We start from the raw sequence: 21850 nt of genomic DNA on the forward strand, positions 1-21850 counted from the left end.
TATGAAGAAAGTCACCTAGAATATGAAACAAATAGCTTTTCCTTAAGTGGTCAGCAACTTCCATAGAGCAAACCCTCTCCTACCTGTAGGAAATGGTCTCTGTGGTTTAAGAATTATTAGGAGGAAAGACTGTTGAGAAATTTTCATATGAGAATAGTTTAAGTAAATAAATCAAGTAAGCTGATATCTTCAGGAAAGAACTAAAGTGACTTAATGACACTATAATGAACTTGTTTTTATTGAATGTGACAGAATGCTCTGCAAGTTTCAGAATTAAAACATAACAAAACTACAGCAGCTGATTAGAGAGGTTGGATAACTTCTGTAATTATTTTGGACTAGTTTTGATAGACACTTGAAGTGAAAGAATCACATTGGAAACAGAATGGTTGCTCTGACATTCACTATGATGACAAGGATTTAAAGAATGGAGACAGTGATGTAGACAGCAGAAAATGAAAGAAATTTCCAATCGGATCTCTGACTTTTTAGTATTTCAACATTGCATTTAATTTGAGATCAGTCTCAGACCAACATGAAAGAAAAAAAAAAAGAAACATTTAGAAGTTCAGGTGTATCGCCATCTAGTATCATGTTCTCCTGAATGTAAGTTTCTTCCAATATGCTTTTATAAAGCCGAGGGAGGCCGATCGCTTTCTGCTCTGCCTCCCTGCAGTTCCAACAAGTATCATTATCTCTAATCCCAGGCTTGCTTGTCCTGCTGAGCAACCAATAGCTATTAAAGATAGCTTTTTGCAGTATTAACTGAAGTCCTCAGTCCAGCGGTAGCATGTGGATACTTGGCGTATTTTAAACCACATTGTTGAAAGAGCTGGATGAAATTTATTTAAGATACCTTTGATATAAAAAGCATTCATCAAAATAGGCTTGAAAGACTCGTGGAAATTGTATGTTTTATTGTTTGTGAATTCACATTGATTAAGGAAACAATATTTTATGCCTGTGTGTAAATTGGTTTTTATAGAGTTAGAAATTATTAATGTCATAATAATAATGACAAAGACATTAGTAGGATTAGTGCAATTTAAAACTTGTAAGTAAAAGCAAAACTAAGACATTATTAAAATATATTTATAAAACATGATCTTTTAAAAAGATGTATACAGACATGAATTTCTTATAATCTGTCAGCCTAAATTCATTTTCACTTTTACTCTTTCATACGTGTAATTATTTAGTAAAAACAATACCATTCTAGGATAGAAAAACTAAGACTGAATTTTGGCGTGGCTTTGAAAAAGCTGATGAAATGATCCCATGAGCTACTTACTCAGTTCTATGCTTCTTCATTGTTGACACTGATTTGTTTTAGAAAAAGGATCCATTTATAGTTAATCCTTTTTTTCAAATAACTGATATGCTTTTAAATTTGTTTTGAATACTCTATGTCAATAGCAAAAGGTACTTTGAAAAATAAAATGTTCAAAGTTCTATAAATTGACTTTTTAAAAGTTGTTATATTTCAAAATGGAAATATGTATTTAAGATGAAGGTCAAATCTGAATAGCATTAGGTACTGAATTAAATGGTTATATGCACCTGTACACAAAACAGACATCTACACACGTTTATAAACACTGTGTACATATATCTCTACACACAGGCTCACACATACACATGTCATTCAGCAGGCATAGCTTCAAACATCTGGATCTTTTACATTATTGGGACTAAAACACTCAGATGTTTTCACTAAGTTTTACTGCTAGGCATATTTTCAAGTCATCCCCTGAGAATCTCAATGGTATTAACCACAAAGAAGGGTACAGTGGGTTTTTGTGTGAACTTATTTGCATATGATAGAGAGACAAGAGGGAGGGAAGGGAGAGGGAAGTAAGAAGGGAGCCTGGGGAAGGAGAGAGAGAGAGAGAGAGCAGCAAAGAGAGCACTTATGCAACCATGTGCACAGTGAGGATAGGAGTGAGGGGTGGGAATGACATATGAGAAGAAAATGAACCACTTTTCATTGCCACAGAATATAACTCAGTGCATCCCTCAACCATTTGTTGAAGGAATTAGAATAAAATTTCCATTTATCCAGGATACTTTCATCCTAACTTTGGTCTTGGATTTATGGGAATAATTCATCATTACAGAGCTTTACCCAAAGTATTCACTTTAAACCCATTTTTGTCCACTGTTCAGTGTATGTGTGTTTTTAGTGTTTTGCCATCTTTCTCTGTATTTCCTCATATTTAATGTTTAAACACACATTATTGTTTTCACTACTCTCTCTCGCTCTGCCTGCTCTCTTTGTGTGTGTGTGTGTGTGTGTGTGTGTGTGTGTGTGTGTGTGTGTGTTGGAAATGGGTTAGAAAAAATCCTTTTAGTGAACTTTGTACCACTTGGCACACCAAAAAATTCTGCTTTCTTTACTTGTCATTTCCAGTTACTGTGACAGAAAAGCTCTTAAAAATGCATGACTTCATGCAGCAAAATATGTCAAAAATGGTGTAAAATAATACAATCCTAAGAACCATAGGACGTGGGAGGGAACAGCAAAAAGAATTACTGGTATTTTCTTTTTCTGTATCCCATATTTATAGTCAGTGCCATCAAGACACACCAGGAGCACATGTGAGATGCAGTCATCTTCTCCAAATAAGTTTTCCTAAAATTACTACATTTACTACAGTTACACTTATTAATTTTCACAATATGTACTGCCAGAGTGCCTACCTCTAAAACCCACACATTTCTGTGAAGGCAATGTTTGATTTGATTGTAAGATGAAGGAGAGCACAGTTGGGTAGGGATTCAGGATCTGGTGGTGTAACATTTAAGAAATAAAAAGAGGAGAAATAATACTTGGAAACAATATGTATTTTACATGAAAAGTTTCTTTGAATCCAAAAACAGCCATTGAGAAATATTATATAACAAAACATGTCTTAATTATGCTGATAATTTTCAAGTAGTGGTCAATACATACTTTATTGGAATGCTGCAAGTTATACCCAACTTTATGTGGAATTGGCATGTTTACTGACTTACCATGTTCTTGAGTTATTGCATTTATTCTGTATTTAATCACAAGGAAAATGGGTTTAATTTGTATTCTAAAATGTCTTGAACCCCTGCTCAGATGTAGCACATTGCAGCTCAGTATCCAAGTGAGTTCCCTAATAATGGGAGCAGGGACTGTCTCTGACATGAACTCTGTGACTGGGTCTTAGACCACCTCCTCCTGAGGGGAAACAGCCTTGTCAGGACATAGAGGGGGACAATGCAGCCAGTCCTGATGAGACCTGATAAGCTATGGTCAGATGGAGGGGGAGAAAGACCTCCTGTATCAGTGGACTTGGAGAGGGGCTTGGGAGAGGAGAGAGAAGAAGGGTAGGATTGGAAAGAAATGAGAGGGGCTACAGCTGGGATACAAAGCAAATAAACTGTAATTAATATAAAAAATAAAATTAAAAAATATAAATTAAAAAGTCTACCAGTTCAAATATTAGCATATTTGATTTCTTAAAATTGTTTATTTAGTTTGTGCTCTCAAAGTCACATTCTACTCATTAGTGATGAAAAATTTAACAAAAATATGTGTATCAATTTATATAAACAAAGGTGACTTTACTCATTCCACTACAATAAATTGTTGTAGAGTTTCTTATTATTTGACCTCAATAAATTTTCTGTGTGTCAGTACCAGATCTGACCACCCAAATATGGTGAGCTGTAATTTTATTTTATAAGTATCAATCTGGGAACAATTTTGAAACATATGTTCATTCCTGAACGACTCGGTCTGGTAAAATTAGAATTTCATGATGAATTATGCTTCATTCTAGAATTCTGTCAAGATCTAAATTTCAGTAATTGTCATCTTTTTCTCAGCGTCAAGTCACTTATAGGACTAAATATGTTTGAGCGTATATCTCTTTGAAAATGTAGGCCTGTGGTATCTGGTAAGGATAAGTAAACAGTTGGCAAGGAACTCCCTCTTGTGGTCAAACATTCTTAATTAGAAAAAGAGATTTGTCCTCAACTGATGGCCTGGATTATTAAAGCATGGATCACTTGTAACCATTAAGATTAACAATACTGATACAAGTGGTTTTACTGAAGCAATTCATTGCAAATTAGAGCTGACTTCTGGAACATATGCTCTTAATTTTCCCTAACCCAGAGTTTTACGCTGCTGTTCCAGATAAATCCGCTTTGAGTTACAATTTCCAATCCTTTAAAGTATCATGGCATTAAAAAAAAAAGAAGACTATACACAAATGACAAACACACACAACAAACACATACAGTACAATACATTTATACTTGAGCAGTATAAGAAGTATGTATCTCTAGTTTGAATCTCAGTACTTTGTTTTGAAATTGTATAATTGCTAAGTATTCATATAAACAGAGGAGAAACTGTTTCCATATGTTGTTAACCAATGATATTCCAAAGTATACATAACTGACTCTTTTGTCAAAGGTTCTATAAGCCTAATATCTAATCAGAAATGTCTAAAACACTTATTATGAATAAGACAAATGACTAGATCCACAATGAGCCTGACAGATTATTGTATTTTTACTGGTCATTTGACTTCAATTTTGCCTCCAACTACTTCACAAGATTGGTTATAGATATATTCCTCTCCTAATTCTTAGAATGTAATTAATTTTTTGAGATCAAAGCAAAAGCTGATACCGAGGTTCTCAGAGTTTAGATGATATTCTGACAGCACATCAAAGCCTGGAAAGAAGGTCCTGCTCTCAGACAAGGTCACAGCTGCCCGGTGTGAGCATGACATGTCTCCAAAGTCAGAGTATGAAACAGGAAGCCATGGGTGAGAAACAAGGCGAGGGTGCAAGGGGTGGAAAGAAAGCAAAATCATGTAACTCATACAAGTTGTTCTTTAATTACCTCCCCCTGAGGGGGAAGCAGCATTACCAGGCCACAGAAGAAGACACTGCAGCCACTCCTGATGAGACCTAATTGACTAGAATCAGAAGGAAGGAAAAGAAGTCCTCCCCTATTAGTGGACTTGGGGAGGGGCATGCATGCAGAGGGTGGCGGAAGGAAGAGATTGGGACAGGAGGAGGGAGGGAACCACAGAGGGGAACACAAAGTGAATAAAGTGTAATTAATAAAGAATTAAAAAAAAAACTAACCAGTAAAAACAAAAACAACAACAACAAAAAAACCCTACATATGCCAAATTCTGCTCTGTACATGTACTGGTTTCAACACCACTTTGCTGCTTAAAATTAAATACTCAGTCATCTACTAAGAATGAGCTTATGATTTTTTATTATAATTTTTATTTTTTATATTAATCGTAAGTTAGTTTGTATCCCAGCTGTAGCCCCCTTCCTCATTACCTCCCAATCCCACCCTCCCTCCCTCATCTCCTCCCTGCCCCTTTCTAAGTCCACTGAGAGGGGAGGTCCTCCTCCTGACCCTAGCTTTTCAGGTATCTTCAGGACTGGCTGCAATGTCCTCCTTTGTGGCCTAGCAAGGCTGTTCCTCCTGGGGGGGGGGGGGGACAGGTCAAAGAACCAGCCATTGAGTTAGTTCATTTTTACACAAGCTAAAGGATAATATGTGTTAGAGGATCTGTTGTCTTTAATTATTGTTTGTATTTGGTTCTGTTCTCATTATGAAGTTCTATTCACTGTGATATATTTCCCATATTAATTATTTTTATTTTATGATAGCAAAATAAACATGTTCGTTATAGAAAACTCCAAAATGTACACAGTATGATTTTAAGTGCTAATTATATTTTACTCTTGTTTTTATTGAAAAAGTTTCAAATTTATATGAGAACTAAGGAAAGATGAAAGGCTTTAAGATCAAAATCAAAATGAACCACAATGTGAAAGCAGTCCACAGAGTAAAAATGTACAAAGCGTAATACCATATTTTCAGTATCGTTTCTAATCAGAAAATAGTCTGGAAGAAAACTTGCATGGCAGTTTCTAACACAACATAATCAAGACCTGTGTTTCTCCAAGTATTACTGTCAACGTACTGACAAGTATTACACAGTCATTTGCTATTCTAATGCTCTTTGGTAAGATTTGTTTGTGTTAGCATTTCTGAAAGAGTGTATACTTTCTCTCATATGAATGGATTATATTGTATTTAATAAAATCACTGTACCTAGAGACATCAATTTTTTTAAGTTTTTCAATATTAAGAGAAAAGAACATTCACATGGTTATTCATTTATTCACATGACTAATTATTTACTATTATAATACATTCTTAAATTAGTGAGTTATGACAGATATCAGATATCACCTATTACAATTTTAGTTTTTCTTAATAATGTATGTGTTTTGATATTAGAAGTAAAAATTTGAGATTAATTTTCAAAAAAGTCAATTATGGATTATTTAAGATTTCTTTTTTAGCAATTAGTGTCCAATATTCTTATTATTACTTACAATTTATTCACTTTGTATTCCAGTTGTAGCCCTCTCCCTCATCTCTTCCCAATCCCACCTTCCCTCCTTTTCCCTCTTTCTTTCCTCTCCCCCTCTCCCTTCCCTATCCCTCTTTCCTAGTCCAATGATAGGGGAAGCTCTCCTGTCCCATTGGGGGAGGGCTCCTACTATGTCACACTTTTTCCATAAGGCTCCTTGAGTTCTGTCCAAAGTTTGGTTGCGAGTCTGCATCTGCTTCGATCCCCTGCTGGTTGGAGTCTTTCAGAGGACACCTGAGGGAGGCTCCAGTCATGTTTCCTCTCTTCTATAGCTTCCAGTGTCTATTCTATTTTCCATTCTTAATGAGAATTAAACATCATCCCTAGACTACTCCTTGTCATTTAGCTTCTTTAGGTCTGTAGATTTTAGCATGTTTATCCTATATTATATGACTAATATCCACTTATAAGTGAGTATATACCATGCATGTCTCTCTGCTTCTGGGATACCTCACTCAGGAGGAATCCATCCATCTACCTGAAAATTTCATTATTTCCTTGTTTTTAATTGCTGGATAGTGTTCCATTGTGTAAATGTACCACAATTTCTGTATCCATTATTTGGTTGAGGGACAGATAGGTCGTTTCCAGATTCTGGCTATTATGAATAAAACTGTTATGAACATAGTTGAGCAAATTTCTAAAATAACTTCATTTATATTATATGTCCCCAAAATAAATATAATATTTTATATGAAAAGAAAGTAGAATTAATTATCAGTGAATTATTATGAAACTTATCATGGCCAACTGCATTACTATTCTCTGTAAGTTCAATCACTTAATAGCATCAAAATCTTGTAATATCTTTAAAAAGTGAAATGATATTTTCAAAATACTAATTTGTTTGTACATTTCAGTAGATATATAAAGTATTTAACTGCTTTTAAAGATAATTATTAAATCCAATTAGAGAGCTGTTTGTTACCTCAAAGGTTTTTGAATCAGTTCTGTATCCTTGAAATTATTGACCCATGAAGTTTGCTGATGTGGCTTACAGACATCATAATTAAGTAGGACTATTAGTTTCTTTCCTCCTTTGGAAGCTTGCATTGGTGCCTTCCGATATCATTAAAACTAGTCTCAGGGAGGAAGCTTTCAAACCATATCCTGCTCATGGAATCTAGTCTCTCTGTACAAAGTACAGCCTGTTGTAAGTAATAAAAAGGGAATTAACTCCCACCTTGCGGAGGTAAACTAGTGCAGTCGGTGTGATGTAATGTTCTGGAAATCCTTGGTACAGTCCTGATCAACAACTCAAAAGAGGGCTTCTCACTCCTGGTGATTTTAGGTGCCCTTTGGCTCTTAGAGAAAATATTTTCAGCTCAGTTATGAAATAAATATTTTAAGCTATATATGTGTATTTAGACACAGAATTATGTACATTATATCTTTCTTAGATAATAATTAAGAATATGATTCCTTATGACTTCACCAGACAAGAGCATACCAATTGATTATCCAATACCAAATGAAAACATACATATAAGTTTGAGAAGTTATGTTTAGGATATAAATATATCGATATACGTACATGTAGTAATAACAATTAATGAAAACCTATCATGAATTTGAAAGAGATCAGTTAGATGTTGGAGGGAAAAAGGAAGAGATATTTGTAATTATATCATAATCTCAAAAAATTATAAAAAGTAATTATTTGTAATAGATTTTCTTTCAAAACATTTTCTCAATAGGTAATTTATTTCTTGAAAAATTGAATATAATAACACATAACTATATACACAAATTATGCTTTTCTTATCTACTTTTCTATGTGTTTTATTCATTCAATACAAGATTCTACTTATTGTAGGAACCATGTTTTATTGCTGAGAAAGGACCATCTGTACTGATTTTAATTGTGCTATTGACTACAAGATGGTTTCTTTCATGTGTTCAAGACTTTAAAATCAAAGGCATAGACTCAAGAAAGTGTAGAGCTATAAAAGTTATCAATCAGTAGACACACCATTGTTTTATTTATTGACCTGTCCAGTGGGCTAGTTGAACAGGGTCTGCTTGAAAGAGGGAGTGGAAATGATAGAGGCAGAGACGCAAAGAATGAGGACCAAGACAGGCTTCTGATCAAGGTCCCAGTTTACTGACTATGCAAACAACACTTACAAATCCAAGGGTTACAAGCAAATTTTCTTACGGTAACAACTCATCTGCATCACCTAGCATCCAAGAATTCACTCAAGGTTCCACAAAGTTTGCTCTCTGGTTCTCAGGGTTGCACAGAGCTTGCTATCTAGTTCTTAGGCTCAGAACACCCTGCTTGCAAAGACTGCCATGGACAGTCTCTGAAAAATGGAACTTCACATAAGACCCACATCTGCGAAGGCCAGGATGCAGAATTCCAATTATCAGACTCCTTCAATTTATTATTTAAAAATAGGAAAAAATACTTCTATTATTTAATCTACAAGATGCCATTTACAGGAAGTCCATGCCAGAGAAGGTGAAATGACAACACATCAAATGAATTATTATATTCAATCTTGGCACTCTTATCTACTAAGCCTCAATTCTCTTTCAGATTGTATTGCAGATTTACTCCTGGGAAGACTTGGATATCATATTGAAATGGTTGACTGTTCAGAATTTCCTGTGATCACAGAGTGAAATATACCATCTTCACTGATTTTCTAAACAAAGCTTGATTATTTGACATGGTCCAGGTAAGTTCTTAGTTCATTATTTAATATTTTTTTGGTATATCTTCTTTTTGGCCTCTTCTATATAAAAAAGCTACTTACATGTTATTGCCATTCTATTCCCAGGACCATTCCAAAGACCCTCTTACACATTTGACTATGAGCATCTCTGGGATAAGACTCAGTATAAGATGGTGTTACTATACTGCCTCATGTTTCTTTGACAGAACACAAGTATCTCACACAGTTCTGAAGGTAGAGATGGCTTCATTTTCTTGGCTTATCATATAATATCCTTATCATTGGAGTTGAGTCTTTTATTTCAATATAAGTATATATTTTATTACAGAATTATTTAAGCCCAAGATAAAGCATTTTATGTTTTAAAATATTTCACAAAATGTGATTGACTGTCAGAGTGTTTATGACTTAAGGATGAGTGGAATAAAACCAGGTCAGTATGCCACAATATTTTTGGAGGAAACTGGCTGTTCTTGTAGCAAACCAATTTTGTTCTTCAATATAAAGAGAAATTTTGTTCCTTCAGGAACATGTTACTTCATTTGAAGCTTTTCTCTGGGTAGAAGTTGTTCCCTCTGGTACCTGAAATGACCACAAAATCCTATTGTGATTTTTGGGTAGAAACCATGACTCTCTTGGGTGTATTACTATGGTTTAAAGTAGCCTCTCTATTGTAAATTATCAAATTGCTTCTTGAGCAATTTGTACAGAGGTATTTCCTTTGAAAGGAGAATGAAGTCAAGTGTTATTGTGCCACACGAGGGACCTAACATGCTCAGATAGATGAACCATTGGCCTGAGGAGGTAAAAATCTTTCATACTTGTTTGGTTCACATTTGCTATCTATTTAGATCTATGTAGTCACATCACATTAATTTGGATTCAGCAGTATCAAAATCATCAAAAGAAAGGATTTACAAACAGATATTTCATGTTAAATGAAATCAAACAAGTACTTACAATACAAATTTAATTTAGAAGAAAATAAGCAGAAAATATATTTTCAAGGAGAGAGCTAATTACAAAAATAGAAAGATAATTAAACCTCATGTATCCATACCAATGGAATCAGTTTGTCCTTCCAGGATGACAGTGTGTGAAGGAACTATCTCTAACTGCTTACATTTAAACAATTTTAATGGAAATTGAGCGTAAAGCCACATAGTAAACTAAAATGCTGCCATCTTGATTTAAACTGAAATTATGCCAACTTACTATTATGACTATTTTTTATAACAATTGTATTGGTGGCAATATATTTAGTTTTATAAATACAAAAATAGTTAACCAGTATAGGTTGGTAGGCAGATACTTTATTTATTTATTTTTTAATGTTCTTTTTTTAATTTTTATTTTTTAATATTAATCACAGGTTATTTACTTTGTATCCCAGCTCTAGCCCCCTCCCTCATTCCTTCCCAATATCACCCTCCCTCCCTCATCTCCTCCTTGCCCCTTTCAAAGTCCACTGCTATGGGAGGTCCTCCTTCCCTTCCATCTGAGCCTAGCTTATCAGGTATCTTCAGTACTGGTTGCAATGTCCTCCTCTGTGGCATAGCAAGGCTGTTCCTCCTTCGGGAGGGAGCCAGTCCTTGAGTTCATGTCAGAAATAGTTCCTGTTCCCCTTACTAGGGAAACCCAGTTGGAGACTGAGCTACCATGGGCTACATCTGAGCAGGATTATATCAATACATGGTCCTTGGTTGGAGGAACAGTCTCAGAGAGGACCCCCGTGCCCTGATATATTTGGCAGGTATTTTAAAATTCAAGATTTGCCCATCCCCTGTGCACTCCATTCCAGGTCTGGTGCCCTGATCCCTGGAGACCCTTCACAGTCACCTGGGGAAGACAGGTGAGAAGTCTATGTGCCAGCCCCCTGCTTGCACCCAGCTGCTGGACAAACACAGGAGCAGTGAGCCTAGCTCACTCCATCCTTTATTTAATTAGACCTCACCCCTACCTGTATTCTGGAAGGCCCTAGGGACCACTATGTGAGACCTCACAAATGACAGTTCCCTGCCTGTCCTGACCTCCCAGCAAAACTAGCATCAGAGAGCTCTAACCTGTGCACCCCATTCCCAATCCAGTGTCCTGATTTGTGGAGGCCCTTTGTGGCCACCAGGGGAACCCAGATGAGATCTCTAGGTGCCAGATGCTGGCTTGAACCAGACTGTTGGGCAAAAACAGTGGCAATAAGCTATTCCCGGTTCCTAGACCTTACCCTTACATGCATTCCTGGAAGCCAGGAGGCCCCAGCAACCACCAGCCAATACCAGAGCCAATCAGATGGCTAAAGGTCCACACAAGAACACAAAGTACAGGAGCCTTAACAATATGGCAGCATAAGAACTCAGCTATCACACTGCAGCAAGCTCAGGATATCCTAACACAGCTAAGCAACAAACAAAAAAGTCCTTAAATCTGGCCCCACGACAATGATTGAGGCCTTTAAAAGAAGACATGAGTAAATCCATTAAAAATACAGGAAAATGCAATAAAATAGATAGAGGCCTTTAAAGAGGAAATGAATATATCCCTTAAAGAAATATTGTAAAACAGGATTAAACACAATTAAACAGGTGAAGGAAATGAATAAAACTGTCCAAGACCTGAAAATGGAAATAGAAGCAAACAACAACAACAACAACAAAACACAATCTGCAGGAATTCTGGAGAAGGCAAACCTAAGGAATAAAACAAGCAGATTCAAGCATCTAACAGAATCTAAGAGAAACTCAGGCATTGAAGACACAATAGAAGAATCTGATACATCAGTAAAGAAAATGTTAAAGCTAAAAATTTCCTGACATAAAACCTCAAGGATATCTGGGATACCATGAAAAGACATAACCTACAAAAAAATAAGAATAAAAGAAGGGAAGAGTCCCTGTTCCAAAGACAAGAAAATATTTTCAACAAAATCTTAGAAGAAAATTTCCCCAAGTTAAAGAAAAAGATGCCTGCAAACATACAAGAAGCAGACAAAGCACCAATAAGTCTGGACCAGGAAAGAAAATCCTCCCACCACATAGCAATCAAAACAACAAACATACAAAACAAAACAAAACAAAACAAAAGAATATTAAAAGCTGCAAGGGAAAAACGCCAAGTAACATATGAAGGCAGGCCTATTAGAATTATACCTAACTTCTCATCAGAGACTCTAAAAGCCAGAGGAGTCTGGGAAAATTTTCTTGCAAACCCTAAGAGACCACAGATGTCACTTCACACTCCTATACCCAGCAAACTCTCAATAACCACAGATGGAGAAAACAAGATATTCCAGGACAAAATCAAATTTAAACAACATCTATCCACAAACCCAATCCCTACTGAAAATACTCATAGGAGAGCTCCCTCCCAACAAGGGAAACTATGTCCAAGAAAACACAGGAAATAAATAATTCCACACCAGCAAAGACAAAAGAAGGGAAGCACATATAAACACACACACTAACACCAACATCAAAATAATGAGAATTAACAATCTTCAGTCATTAATATCTCTCAACATCACTGATCTCAATTCTCCAATAAGAAGACACAGACTAACAGAATTATTGCAAAAAAAAGGATCCATCATTCTGCTGCATACAAGAAACATACCTCAGCAACAAAGATAAACATTATACCAGAATAAAGAGCTGGAAAAATGCATTCCAAGCAAATGTACACAAGAAGCAATCTGGAGTAGCTATTCTAATATATAATAAAATAGACTTTCAAACAAAACTAAATTAGTGTTTTGAAAACATTTTGCTTCATGTTTCACTATACTAAAATATTTATTGCTATGCTCACATTTTTTATGCCACAACAAATAAAAACCCTTCAGATTTTTTACATTTTATTGTTATTTAACATTTTATTAAAAAAATGACAATTTTATTTTTTTTTCCGCAGTTGGATCTATTTTATGTTGTTCTAAAGACTGAGTTGTGCCTTGCCAAGGGTAAGTATGCACTGTTCCACTTAGCCAGCATCCAGAATTCCAGGGTCTATCTTAGGAAGCAACTCCTTGATTAGAAGTCACAGTACAGGAGAGCATCATTAAAATTTATTATTTTTAACTTTGAAGTTAATTTCTTCAGTGAGAGAGGAATAGGAAACCTCCAATGTAACTTATTGGTAAACAGGCCAGTTCATAAAATTTCTATACTCTTTTTTTTTTTTTTTTTTTTTTTACGGGAGCATGTCGGTTTTTATTTGTGGGAAAACTAGAACACGATAAGAACATAGTTTATATAAGCAATCACATTAATAAAAACATGTTCAACTCCTTTGTAACTCAGATTGTAATCCATGTCCCTTTAATGAACTCAAAAACATAATTCTATAGAGATACAAAAAGTTGAATATATGAGCAAACTTTCATAGAAAAGGTTGAAAATTTAAGTTCATCTTTTTTTTTAATTTTTATTTCTCTTTTTAGTTACAATTTGTTAACTCTGTGTCCCAGCTGTATCCCACTCCCTCATTCCCTCCCCTTCACCAACTTCCTCCCTGGTCTCCTCCCTGCCCCCCTTCCAAGTCCACTGATAGAGGAGGACCTCCTCCCCTTTCATTTGACCCTGTTTTATCAGATATCTTCAAGGCTGGCTGCAAAGTCCTCCTCTGTGGCCTAACAGGACTGCTCCTCCCCTGGGGGAGGGGAGGTCAAAGAGCCTGCCCTTGAGATCCTGTTAAAAATAGTCCTTGTTCCCCTTACTTTGGAAAACTACTTGGTTACTGAGCTATCACGGGCCACATCTGAGCAGAAGTTCTAGGTTATATCCATAGATGGTCCTTGGTTGAGTATCAGTCTCAGAAAAGACCCTGTGCCAGGATATATTTGGTACTTGTAGAGCTCCTATCCTTTCCATATCATACTAACTCCCCTTCTTTCATATGATTCCCTGCACTCTGCCAAGGTTTGGTTATGAGTCTTAGTGTCTGCTTTGAAACACTGCTAGGTAGAGTCTTTCAGATGCCTTTTGCGGTAGACTCCTGTCATACATGCAATGCACATCCGATTTGTCTTTCTAAATGAGGATTGATCATCTTCACCCATGTCCACTTTCTTGATTATCTTCTTTAGGTGTGTAGATTTCATTATGCTTATCATATCTTGTAGGTCTATATAAGCGAGTATATACCAAGTTTGTCTTTCTCCTTCTGGGATACTTCACTCAGAATGATCTTTTCTAGATCCCACCATTTGCCTGAAAATTTCATGATTTCCTCCTTTTTGATTGCTGAGTAGTATTCCATTATGTAAAAATACCACAATTTCTATATCCATTCCTCTGTTGATGGACATCTGGGTTGTTTCCAAGTTCTGGCTATTACAAATAAAGCTGCTACAAACATGGTTGAACAAATGTCCTTGTTGTGTACTTGAGCAAATTTTGGGTATATACCTAGGAGTGGTATAGCTGGATCTTGAGGAAGCACTATTCCTAATTGTCTGAGAAAGCACCAGATTGACTTACAAAGTGGTTGTACCAGTTTACATTCCCACCAGCAATGGAGGAGGGTTCCCCTTTCACCACAACCTCTCCAGCATGTGTTGTCATTTGAGTTTTTCATCTTGGCCATTCTGATGGATGGAAGGTGAAATCTCAGGGTTGTTTTGATTTGCATTTCCCTAATGGCTAATGAGGTTGAGCATTTCTTTAAGTGTTTCTCTGCCATTTGATGTTCCTCTTTCGAGAATTCTCTGTTTAGCTCTGTTCCCCATTTTTTAATTGGATTACTTGGTTTGTTGCTTTTCTGCTTCTTTAGTTCTTTATATACTGGATATTAGCCCTCTGTCACATAAAGGGTTGGTGAAGATTCTTTCCCAATCTGTAGGCAGTCGTTTTGTTTTGCTGACTGTGTCTTTTGCTTTACAGAAGCTTTTCAGTTTCATGAGGTCCCATTTATTGATTGTTGCTCTTAGAGCCTGTGCTGTTGGTGTTCTGTTCAGGAAGTTGTCTCCTGTGCCAATGAGTTCTAGGCTGTTCCCCACTTTTTTTTTTCCAACTGATTTAGAGTATCTGATTTTATGTTGAGGTCCTTGATCCACTTGGACTTTAGTTTTGTGCAGGGTGATAAATATGGATCTATTTTCATTTTTCTGCATGTAGACATCGAGTTGGACCATCACCATTTGTTGAATATACTGTCTTTTTTCCATTGAATGGATTTGGCTTCTTTGTCAAATACCGAGTATTCATAGGTATGTGGGTTTATTTCTGGGTCTTCTATGCGGTTCCATTGATCCTCCTTTCTGTTTCTATGCCAATACCATGCAGTTTTTATTACTGTTGCCCTGTAGTACAGCTTGAGATCAGGGATGGAGATACCTTCAGATGATCTGTTGTTGTACAGGATCGTTTTGGAGATTCTGGATTTTTTGTTTCTCCATATGAAGCTGAGAATCTTTTTTTTCAAGGTCTGTAAAGAATTGAGTTGGTATTTTGATGGGAATTGCACTGAATCTGTAGATTGCTTTTGGCAGGATGGCCATTCTCACAATGTTAATCCTACCAATCCATGAGCACGGGAGATCTTTCCATCTTCTGAGATCTTCTTTGATTTCTTTCTTCAGAGACTTGAATTTCTATACTCTTAAAAATAATTGTGATTTTAAAACTTAGAATTAATCAATGCTGCTACTAAATACAATGATTTATGATAAAATTACATATATTCAGGAACAATATGTGTTTGTGTCTTTATGTTTGTGTGATATACAATTAATATACATTAAATATATCACCTTACAATTAAGGATTTTCAATTATTTTAATAATAGAGCAGTGTGGTTTGAATAGAATGGCCCCATAGACTTATATATTTGCATGCTTAGTTGCCAGCTGGTGAAAACTTTGCGAAGGAGTTGGAAGTGTGGCCTTATTTTAACAGGTGTGGGCTTGTTAGAGAAGGTGTGTCACTGGAGATGGGCTTGAGGTTTCTCTCTCTTCATGTTGCCTTCAGATCAGAATATAAAGCTTTCAGTTACTGAACTAACATGACTGTATGCTTCCTGTCATGATGATAATGGAATAAATCACAAAAACTGTAAGCAAACTTCTAATACTTTCTTTTATAAGAGTTGACTTGGTCATGGTGTTACTTTACAATAATAAAACAGTTACTAATACACTATATTATGCAGGCATAATAGAAATACCAAAGGTCATAATATTGTTATTATTAAAAATGCTGGAATGTTGCTTAGTACTTTTTAGTGCACAATGCTTGAATATCTTTTGGAACTTAAAGATGAGATTTCACTTGTTTTCAAAATATCTGTATTTCATCAATTTACTAATTACTCTATTTACTACTGTTGGTCCTCAATAACTAAATAGAACGGATTTTTTTTTTTGAAGAATTTGCTTGTGGAATGCATTCTATTCTTGAACCACTTAATAGTTCAGGACCAGAACACACAAGAAAAGCAGATAAACTGATAAAAGGTTAGAAAGGTCAAATAGAGTCAAAACTTACAGTCAATAAAACTAATATAAATCATGGTATTTCATTCTAAGACTAATGGTAGGTAAAGATAGTCATGCTCAGGTGTTTACTTCTTAGTTTGCATATCACTAAACTGATGTGGCAGAATGTTCACATAACTGCTTACAGTGAAGAAGCACCGAACTTCGTAGTGATGAAATGCCAAAAACAGAGGGAGGTTTCAATAAATGGTACTACTGATGCTTCAGAAAAATGTCCTGAAGGACCTGGGTATAATGTATTAGGGATTTAGAATGTAAGAAAGTATGTTTTTTCCAAAGATGTTGACACCTTGATTGTAAGAATGATGAAACTGGTCTATGTCAAGAATTATCTAGAAGGAATCAGTGCTGAGGGAGACACTTGATTTGTCATTTCACAAAAGTAAATGTAATGTGTGACTTTTTAGATATTATATCCCTTTAATCTGAAGATTAGCCCTATATGGTGGCTTCATCTAGTGGATCAATATAAAATATTTCGACAAAGCTTAGCAGGTAATTTAGTCCGAAATAACATAAATGTGTCTTACTGATTATTAAATTTAGGTTTCAAAGAGATTTACCTCAATTTCAATACTTTAGAACAAATGTTAAATAAAGTCTGATTATAGACCAGGCATTTTTGTCATCAAACATGTTCTATTAGATAGTGGGAATTTTGGATTTTGGTTTCTTTAAAAACATGTTATGGGAAAATGTTTTAGTTTTAATCTCAGGTGTGGGGATTTGAGGCTGGGTCACAGGTGACTATGATATGCCTTATGCTCTAGCAGGGGTGTGGTCTGTCCAGTTTCAGACAGTTTCTGTAAATGTGTGAAGTTTGCAATTCTGGGTACTTTTCAGAAAATATATAAACACTAAGGCGGGGAGAGGTGGGGTTGCTGTTGTTGGGTGGTTGGTGACTAGATGCTGTTGGTTGCTGTTTGGCTTCTTTTCCCCTGCTGTTTTTCTCTCCTATCTAGTGTTAGGGAGTTAATAAGGGTGGAGAAGGGTGGGAAAAAAAGAAAGCACAAAGTAGCAAATGCTGGCTACAAGAAAGCACACAGATAACACTTGCTTTATTTAAACTAAGTTTCTTGTTTTCTTCTTCCTTCTTCCCGTTTCTTTCCCTTCTCCCATTCCCCTCCCATTTTCCATTTCTTTTCCTCTGTACACCTATGAAGCATATTTAAATTGTCAAGAATTCAAGAAACTGTGTCCAATTTTTACAAATATACCAGGAAAATATTAAACAAATGTTAAGTGAGTTATTAAAATGATTTTTAAAATAAAAGTTTGAAAATAGAGGTAGTACTCAATTTAATGTTTTAAGAAATAGATGCAAAATAATTTATTCCAAGTATATTGGTTTTTCTTAAAATATGTTCATATGTCAAAAATTAATTCGAAAGATAAGTGACGATAGCCCAAATACCTTTAGAGGTCTGAATACAACATGCATTTGTAACTCCTCCCATAAGTATGATTCTCTATATCTAGCCATTCGGAAATTAAGTTACAGCTATGATTCAAAAAGTGGTAGAACACAATAGCATCAGGCAGGAAAAAAATAACTCAAAGTCCCAATATATTTAGTTAACACCCGAACTCCTGCAAAAATAGCCAAACTGATAGAGAAGCTGAAAAACATGGTTCTCATACATGCTCTCTTTGGACTCTGAATCAGTTGTTTTCTCTTCAGTTATGCATTTACCTACAGAAAAATGCATTTATAAAACTCAACATGAAAGGACTACTTTTCCTCTTCTTTATTTTGTCTCTTAATCAAGTTATTTGACATCTTATTGTAAATACTAATGTTGTGGGTTATTAATATTTATTGTTGATTTATCTTTTAGTTAAGCAGTGGTTATTCCTAAACTTGTTGTATACCCAAATCACCACACAGAGACTGGGATTCATTTAATTAACCTAAAGCACAATGTTAGGCAATGATTACTCCTCCTAAACCTCCAAGCCCACATAATTTCCTACCATTCAGATTTTACTCATTATACTTGCTTTTAGTCATATCTTAGGTCTGCTTCATCTCTCCACGTGGTTCCAAGCCCTGTCCTGCCGACCTCTGCTCTCATCTTTTTCTCTCACTTGCTTTCTTCTCCTCCCCTCTAGGCCATGATGTTCCACCCCATTCTCTCCAATTGCTCAGCATCCCTGGTTGTTTAATTGACAATATAGAGAACAAATGGTTGCATGTTTACACAAACTTGAGACAGGTGAGCCTTAGAATAAACATCACAATGGAATGTTGGAATTGAAACAGATAGTGGGGTAGAAAAATCAGCATTTGAATGAAAATGCTTAAAATGCTTAAAATATTCAAATGCTTAAAAGCATTTGAATGAAAAAGGGTATATTCCACAAGAATATTATACCAACATAATAAGTTTTCTTGATGGTTAAAACCTGGACATCCTTGAAAGAGAAGAGACAGGTGGGCAGCCACCAAGAATAACCAGGCTGGACAACTCAGTGGCCATCTGGGAGCAGATACAGCACTTCAAGACAGTACTTGCCATAATACACTCCATCTATGAGCTACTGGAGCTGTGGAGGAGCTGATCCTGCAGAACTGGATCCAGGAGCATGTCTTCACAGTCCAAGATAAAAACCCGAAGCATGGCTGTGATCCAAGAAGGCCACTGGCACCCACCTTGGGACCAGGGAGCATCTCTGAGAAGCCTGAGAGAGCCTGGACCATCAGGCTGGAACCATGGAGGTTCCAGGAGGCAGCATAGAAGTCTGCAGAACTTGCAGTGTCTCTGGAACAATAGAACTAGAGAAGAGCAAGTTTTAAAGATCATCTTTACAGTGGGAAGATGCTTTTTAAAATGTGGGCTCCTGAAATTGGAAGGAGAAGAGGGTGGGACTGGAGGAGGAGTTGATGGAGGGGTCTTCAATCAGGATGTATAATAAATAAATTGTGAAAAAAATAAAAATTTAAAAAATTGTACAAAGGGAAAAAAAGAAAAACAGGGCTGGTTGTTGAGGGGAGAGAATGGCAAAACTGCAGATGTGGCAAATGAAGGTGTTGTGGAGGGCTGTTGTGGGAGCATGGTTGTAGTGGACAAAGAACATGGTATTAGTGAATAGAGCTGCTGCTCGTACCACAGGCTGGCCTGCAGCCTGGAGCTGTGCCTGACATTTGCCATGGTGGGAGAAAAGCAAGGGTCCTTACTGCTGCCTGCAAGCTGCAAGTACAACAGTAACACCCGATGAGTCTCGGTAGCCAGCATCGAAGTCAGGAAGATGTGCGGCAGTCTGGCACTTGTGTGGGTCCTGCCCCTGAATGCCATGCCCAGACACAAGAGCATCCTCACTCTGGGCAACAACAGGGTATTCAAGAAAAGTCTCAGTGATGGCCCAGAGTTTATGGATCTTCACAAACCAGAATCTTTGAAGGAGACCAATGACTAGCTGTAATGAGTATTTGCATATAAAGCTGTTTGGGCAAAAATTTATATTGCTTGTGCTGCTACCAATGATCATGTTGGTATCTGTCCTTGGCACATGTTGCTACTGAAGGCCATGAAGATGTCAGTGGCCTATGTTGCTCCTGAAGCCATGTTGATATCCATGGCCCATGCCGTAGCCAGAAACCATATGGAAGTCTATGATCTATGGTACTGCTGACTCTAAAGGTCAAGAAAGCTTCATTAACCATGGTGTCTATGACTGCAGACTCACGGTAAACAATGAGAGACATAGGAGACTTCTGTGATAACCTTACCCCCACCCCCAAAAAAGAAACAGTCTAGACAGGAAATCATTAAAGAGAATTCTTAAGAAACTGTGTGGGGTGGTGGTGGCAGAGGCCTTTAATCTAAGCACTTGGGAGGCCGAGGCTGAAGGATTTGTGAGTTCGAGGCCCGTCTGGTTTACAGGGGTAGTTTAAAAAAAAACAAACAAACAAGGAAACAAACACAGAAAAATAATTGTGTTAGAGATGCTGAAGTGTAGCTCTTCACAGATGATGGCTACTGGTGGGGGTGGAGGTGAGCAAGGACTCATCTTCATTAAAGAGCGGGCCCCTGGGACTTTGACCATGTTCCAGTGAGTGTATGGGAAACACAAATTGGACTTGGTACTTTCACTTTCATTTTGGCTTTTTGTGTTTTGGGGAAAGTCACAAGGATGTGGTTTGAACTTGGGAAGATTGGAGTAAACTATGTAAAATTTCCAAATAATCTATAAAAAGTATTACATTAAAAAACCCAGAAGCCCCTCCACATTTAAAAAAAAATGATGTCTAAAAAAAGTCTTGTAAACCACATATAGTTAGACAGTATAAAAGTCTTGTAAACCACATATAGTTAGACAGTATTCAAGAATTTCTTTACCTCTAGCTATAAAGATTTACTTATTTGTATTTTCTAACAGAATTTCAACATGAGCTGTAATGTGTGTTCATGGATAGCCTGGACACCAGGCCATTTCCTTACCTTCCTACTTAATGTGACATGGTTTGTTGGTTCTTACTTTTTATAAGTGGGCAACTCTCACTTCGTGGAAGTTACCCAATGATGACATTTTAAAGCACTTCAGTAAATCATCACAATAAAGTTTTAGAGGAAAAACATTTTTTTAGGCATTAAAATTTTAGTTTCTTGGATCTATTTTCCCTAGCTTGACTGCCTTACCTGCTCTCAGTGGGAGATGTGCTTAGTCCAGCTTGAGACTAAGGAGAGGATGGGTTGCTACCCCATAGGGGCTTCCCCTTCTCTGAGGGGGACATGAGGGTAAGACTGAGGGGAGGGGGGGCTAGGATGGGGCTGTAAAGTGGTTAAATAAATAAATTTTAAAAATTAGTTTCTTCCCACAGACTTGTTAGAGAAATCGTCTTTGCTGATACTTTAGCATCCTTTCTCTTTCCTATATCACATTTATTTTTCTCCATTCTTCTTATTTTTTCTAATTCAGTACATGTTTACTTTCAAAAGAAAAAAAAATAGAAAGGTTCACATGAAATACATGTGTGGAGAAAAGAAGCCCAATAAAAAGAAGAGACTGTATTTTATTTAAATGTCTTTGAAAAAAATGGAGAGTCAAAGCTGTATGATTTCCCACCAGAAGTAACATTGTTAGTGTGATGTAAGCTAAGTGCTTGAAGACACTTTATCAGGAAAAATGGTAAGATAATAAGGTGATTACTAAGTGAGCCAGTCATTTACATTCCTTGTTCTCACACACACACTATTAATTTTCTTTAAAATATTTGATTTGAAAG

Source organism: Psammomys obesus, unplaced genomic scaffold, assembly GCF_907164565.1.
Source record: "Psammomys obesus unplaced genomic scaffold, mPsaObe1.curated_primary_1811, whole genome shotgun sequence".
NCBI classification, from domain to species: Eukaryota; Metazoa; Chordata; class Mammalia; order Rodentia; family Muridae; genus Psammomys; species Psammomys obesus.